At 42.4% G+C, this 6,000-nt stretch overlaps 1 long non-coding RNA gene across 1 annotated transcript; it reads right to left on the bottom strand.

Moving 5' to 3' along the window:
* Positions 1-1,087: 1,087 nt before the first annotated feature.
* On the bottom strand, positions 1,088-3,172 carry LOC136490027 (uncharacterized). Its single transcript, XR_010767481.1, has 3 exons — positions 2,887-3,172; positions 2,741-2,769; positions 1,088-1,133 (listed from the first exon to the last, which is right to left on the bottom strand). It is a non-coding gene; the product is annotated as an uncharacterized lncRNA (long non-coding RNA).
* Between the last annotated feature and the right edge of the window lie 2,828 nt (positions 3,173-6,000).

The raw sequence follows: 6,000 nt of genomic DNA, 5'->3' as shown, positions 1-6,000 counted from the left end.
TTTCAAAAAAAAAACTGCTACCAATGTAAAGAATATGCAGGGAAAAGTGAAGATATGCGATCACTACAAAACATATCCCAAGTCATTTGTTGGCATTCTGGCAATCCAATCTACTTTTCTTTTTCAAAAGAAAAAAAAAAGACTTTGTACACTAAAAAAGCTACTTACAGCTAACACGCTGTCAATCTCATTTGGTACTCTCCAGTTTTAAGCAATCCATTAGCAGCAGCAAACAATTAGATATCTCATCAGTTATTCCCAAGGGAAACCTCTCAACCTGAATGTAGATTGTAGATCGCGCAAAAGGAGGTCCGGTGACTTACCATTTTATGAGCTCTAGGGGCACTCCATTCTCTGGCCACTACAGGAAACTGGCTCTTTGCCGACTGCAATTTTCTTTGCCAACTGTTTTTTTTCGACACTCGGCAAAGAGGTCCCTTTGCCAACTGGAATTTCCTGCAGTCGGCAAAGCAGGATTTGCCGACTGCCAGGCAGTTGGCAAAGAATTGCAGTCGGCAAAGGCAGGCCATGGTTGACGCCATCCACACCGTCACCTTTGCCGACTGCCACTCCGTCAGCAGTCGGCAAAGGCGCAGGCTTTGCCAACTGCCATCCTCCCTGGCAGTCGGCAAAGAATTTTTATTTTTTTTGATTTTCGATCCCAGTTTTTTGTGTTGCCTTGATACAGTAAGTACATGATATATTCCAAGTTTGGGATCATTTTGATTTATTTTGCTATATTCCGTAGATTTTTTCTCTTTCTTTGATTTTTTCCGGCAGCTCCAGATTTGAACTGCAGGTACATGAAATAATGGAATCCGGCCATTCAGAAAATGATATTCATGATGTTTGGAGCATGTTGAGGCCGTGTGCGGGGCCTCGCGTGAAATTTCGACCGTGTTGGTGTCGGAACACGCCGAGCCACGCGCGTGAAAAGTGTTTTTAAATTTTATAAAATCGAAACGGAGTCCGAAAATGACGAAACTTGACGACGTGTCTTGTCATCGCATGCGGAGGCTGTGGTAAAAATTTGAGAAAGTTTCGAGCAAGTGGCGACGTCGGGTGGCTAAAACCTGGACATCCCAAGTCAGAAAACGCACCAAAGTCCCTCTCAGATTTCCTTGATGCACATTCTGCAAACATATCTAACCAATCACTTTTTGGTCATATTATTTGTTTTTAAAAAATATAATATCAAGTGTCAAAAGAAAAAATGCTGTCTACTGATGAAAAGAACAAGATCAATAGTAAATAATAAAAGTAAACGACAAATTGCAATAGACATGTGGTGAAAAATACATAAGCTAACAGAATGCAGCACCACAGTCTTGTGATGCCAGCAGGTTGACATAAAAAAGAAAGAAAAACATTGTTTCTTGGTGGGGCATATTGTGATTCCAGAGTGGTTGCACAACCACACACGTCCTCAGTCCTGAGATCAACCATGCTCTCTGTCACACTAATCATGAGTCATGACAAGGACTTAAGGTCCAAATAAAAGTCCTAATCTGCAATTGAAACGTCTCCACCAGGAACAGTCCAGGCCACAGATGTTCAGGAACACGTCAACATCCAGGTCCACCTTCATCAGCACACGTCCAAATCAAACAATAGAAATTTCTTCGGCGATTGATTCGTGCTAGGTGAGATCCACACAGTGTGTGCACCATCCAACTACAAGCTTGGACAGAGTCCTCCCATGGGTTAAAGGACTAATTCAGCATGCAACACACCTAATCAATACTTTATATAATCTTGGGAGTACCTGACCCTAAAATATTTCTAGCATGCTAACACATGCTTAGAAAGTAGGAAGTCTAGACGGCCTCCTAGCCGGCAGCCAAGACCGAAATTAGTTGCGAGTCAAACAAGAAGAAAAGGAGTATTTGGGCTCCAAATGGAGCACTGGGAACAGTAGACGGCACCGACACCACAACTTTTGTACCAAAAATTGTAGTCAGGACCCAACCAGAGGTACTACTTTCATTTATATACCTCGTGACATATCGAAACAAATATCTCCGTATGCAACCCAAACAAGAGGAAAAGTTCATTTTCGAAATCGTAAAGGTGTTTCTGAAAGCACCAAATTGATTGTTGCAAAAACACTCTAACACAGAACAAGTTTAAGCTTTACGGCAACAAAAAGAAGCTCTGTAGAGCACCAAGTTGAGAACTCAAAATCACTTCAATCCACAAGAAAGTCGAGTGGGGAAAAGACCAAAATTCTATCTCTGCCGAAGACTCGAAATAAATGAGCACTAACAAAAAGCATTCTTGAGCTCAAGCCATAAAATGGGCTTCTCTCATGAAAAGAATCAAAATGAGTCGAAGACCCAAATTTAGTGTACACCGGACCAAATAACAGAAAGATGTAGCGGGAGCAGGAAATAAGAGAAATTAAAGCACGCAAAATTTTCAATTTGATGGAAATTCCAACAGGATCGACAGTAAAAGGTCAGCGAAATTGAGCTCTGGACATAATCAAATTCAAAGATCTAAGCCCTACGCAGCTAACAGGACAACAGACTAACTCGCAGTTCTTCAGATTTTTTTTAATGAAGAAGTGCTCGGGAGCACCTAAATCCGCAAAAATGCGAGAACTAAAGCAAAACTCGACTTCGAAACACGCGCAAAATCTGTAGGGGTTTTCGTTCAGAAAGCAACCAGAACCAAATCAGTCACAAAACGGCAGAGATCCATCTGGAACAGACGAACAGCGAGTGGAGCAGATCGACACCTGGAATGTAGTCTTGAGCGGCTCCTCCACTGCAAGAAAGAAATTTCCGCAGTTCAGTGGCCAAGAAACCCGAGCCAGAGAAAAAAAAAGATGGATCTTTTCCTAGTTCTTTGCAAAGAAGACTAGCACAAGAACAAAGGACTCACGCTGCTCCATGAGCGCAGAGAACTGCTTGATGGCCTCCTCGGAGGTGGCCGTCATTGCCGGCAGCCGAAGACTTGGGGTCAAAAGCCGGGTCTTTTCTGCCTTTTCCAGCTCCCCGTTCCTCTCCTCAACTAATTTGTGGTCCGGTGCTGGCCTGCGTGTAGCCGTGCAGCCTACCTCCGTGCTCTGGTCGACAGACAGACGATGGTCGGCGCCGGAGGTGCTCGCTATTCCCGTCCCTCGACCTCGGCCTCCACGTCCGTCATGAACGTCGGGCCCGGGGGTGCTGCCGTCGCTAGATCGAGGCCGCATTCGCGGTCGCGTCGCTCCCCGTCGCAGTCGCCGAGACCCCCGTGCCCCCATGCCCTCGCGCGCGAGAGAGAGATGGAGAGCTAGGACGTCGAGGAGCGATGCATGGAGCCACCGAGAAGGCTAGACGGGAGTTCCCCAGCTCTACGCGGCCGCCGGCGGCGCGCCCAGATGCGGGCGGGCGTGGGCGACGATGGTGCGCGTGCGGCGGCAGCGCGGCCTACTGCGGGCGGGCACTATGAGGGGGGGGGGGCAGAGAGATGTCGGGGCGAGGGTTGGGGGACTCGCGGGATCGCACGCTTGGAGGAGGTCCCACCTGCAGGCGGCCCGGGATCGCAGGCGTGGGCAGACGGACGAACCAAAACAAATGTCGCACGAAAAAATGTCCACGCTTTGTTCTTTTTAGTTGTAGGAGATTCTTGTTGGAACGGATAAATCAATTTTTGTCACCATCACTATTTATATGTAAATGTTGTTTTTTAACTTTAGGCAGCGAGCGGACTGTCATTTCAACAACCTCTTAGCTTGGATTGTTCTGAAGATTAAAGAGGATGCAAGGCACTCAATTCTATACCATCTCTTTGATTGCCTCCCTAAATCCAAGTTGGTTTTAACAAATTCGGAAACTATGAATACTGCATATTGTTCTGCCATATTTCATCTGAAAAACAAAATAATTAAAACTAACATCCAGAGAATTTCCAGTTAAAAATTTTTAGAGATGTTTTGTTTTTAGAATGAGCAAGTCCGAAAAGGTGGAATCAGGCTATCAGTGACTATCTGTTAACTAAGATGGTTTTTTTCCTTGGGTTGCCCAGAATTTTTGCAATTTTACAGGATGAATCAATGGTTGCCATTCATACAGTGATGCTTGATGTTTAGCACAACCAGCTGCCAAAGCAACTATGAAAAAAATAATCGAATGTAGAATAAGTTCTTGTGCTCAATAAATTTTGCAGCTTGCTAGTAGATCAGTAACGGCCACATGTGAATATGCTAGGATGGATGCTTGGTTTGGATGGCACGATGATGACTTCGATGATGACTTCGCCGACATTTGCGATATTTTGTTCCCATTTTCTTAAGTATTATTGAATCCTTTCACTACTACAGAATGGACTTGTTGTCCCGGGCGGTAACGACCTTTAGTCCCGGTTACCGCGCCGGGACAACGATCCCGGGACTAAAGGTGACACCTTTAGTCCCGGGTCATCGAGCCGGGACTAAAGAGGGACCTTTAGTCCCGGTTGGTGTTATCAACCGGGACTAAAGGCCCTCCAGCCGAGCAAACGTGGCCGCACCCTTTAGTCCCGGTTGGTAACCCCAACCGGGACTAAAGGTTCCTTTTCTTTTTCTTTTTTTTGTTTAATTTGTTTTCAGTTCAGTTACACGTATTTGTTTAATATATAATATGTTTTTATGTACGTATTCTACGCTGCTAATATAAATACACGCACGCATATAATTACATCTAATTCTCATCTCGAGCATTATTATATTCGAATAAAGTATGAACCTATATATTATATATATATATATATATATATATATATATATATATGTATATATACAACACTTTCATAATCTTATTCTCGAAAATAACGATATCAATAAACATTTAATTTACATCATTTATTCCTTAGGATCAAAGTAGAACTCGCCGTTGGGATTTAGCACTTTTTCTAGAAGATATCCTGCTATTGACTCTTGAACTGCTTTCAGATGGTCTTTTTGCATGACCCTTCGTTTCAACCATTCAGTCTTGCATTTGAAATAAAAGAAAAAGTATTAATACATATATATATATATATATATATATATTCTTTTAAAAATAAATAAAAAATTGATATATACGTACTCTGAGGACATCTTTAGGAGTTCTTCTTATGTGCGCAGTGATAAATTCACAAACGTAGTATCCACACAAGTTATTACCTGGTTCCTGCCGCAAACACCACTGTACGAGAAGAAGATTATTCTCATCATCTCACACGTAAATTGAAGTACGATATAGTAATTAAACACGTGGGGAAGTGTATATAGTACAACTTACTGATATTTCAACTACATTAAGTGGTGCCTTGCAATCCTTGCAATGTTGCCGAATAAACTCTTTTCAAACCCTGTGCGACCAATAATGTACGATCGTTAATAAATTATGGCAAAGTCTATTCAATAATAGTTGTGCGCGAGAGATCGAAATTACCCCTGGATAATGTCTATCATATCTTGGTATAGTGCCCGCTCTTTTCTCAACGAGTCAAAGATTACTAACCGACTTGAGTTTAACTCAATGACAATGAGTATCCAGTGAAACCTACATTGGTTTATACACACACGTACATGCATATAAGTTGTATTGATATTACATAAAATGTGTAGACTACATTATTATTAACACTTACTCAAAGTTGTACGGGAAAAGTATTGTTGTCTTGTCGTGCTGCTTCACGAAGAACATCATGATATTCTTCTGTGCTTCGGATTACCACCGCTCCTTGACAATAATACCGGTTTTGAATACGATATAAGGATCAATGAAGCCAACATTGGTGTCTTGTATTCTTTGGAGCTCTGACATCTGGAATATGTATATAAATATAAGTTACATGTGAGGATAATTATATACACGTACGCATGGAAGTGAGTTTATTAAATAAAAGTAAGAATCACTTACAAACAAAAGGAGCTAATGATTGATTTGTCCAGAGCGTCCATGTGGTATAGTTGATGCAATTCTTCGAAACTAATATGTAAGATGTCATCGCCACGGAAGTAATGATGGTCTCTAAATCTGACAAAGATCC

Source organism: Miscanthus floridulus, chromosome 10 (assembly GCF_019320115.1).
Source record: "Miscanthus floridulus cultivar M001 chromosome 10, ASM1932011v1, whole genome shotgun sequence".
Lineage (NCBI taxonomy): Eukaryota > Viridiplantae > Streptophyta > Magnoliopsida > Poales > Poaceae > Miscanthus > Miscanthus floridulus.
The sequence above is the reverse complement of the archived record's forward strand: the minus strand, read 5'-3'. Positions and strand labels throughout refer to the sequence as shown.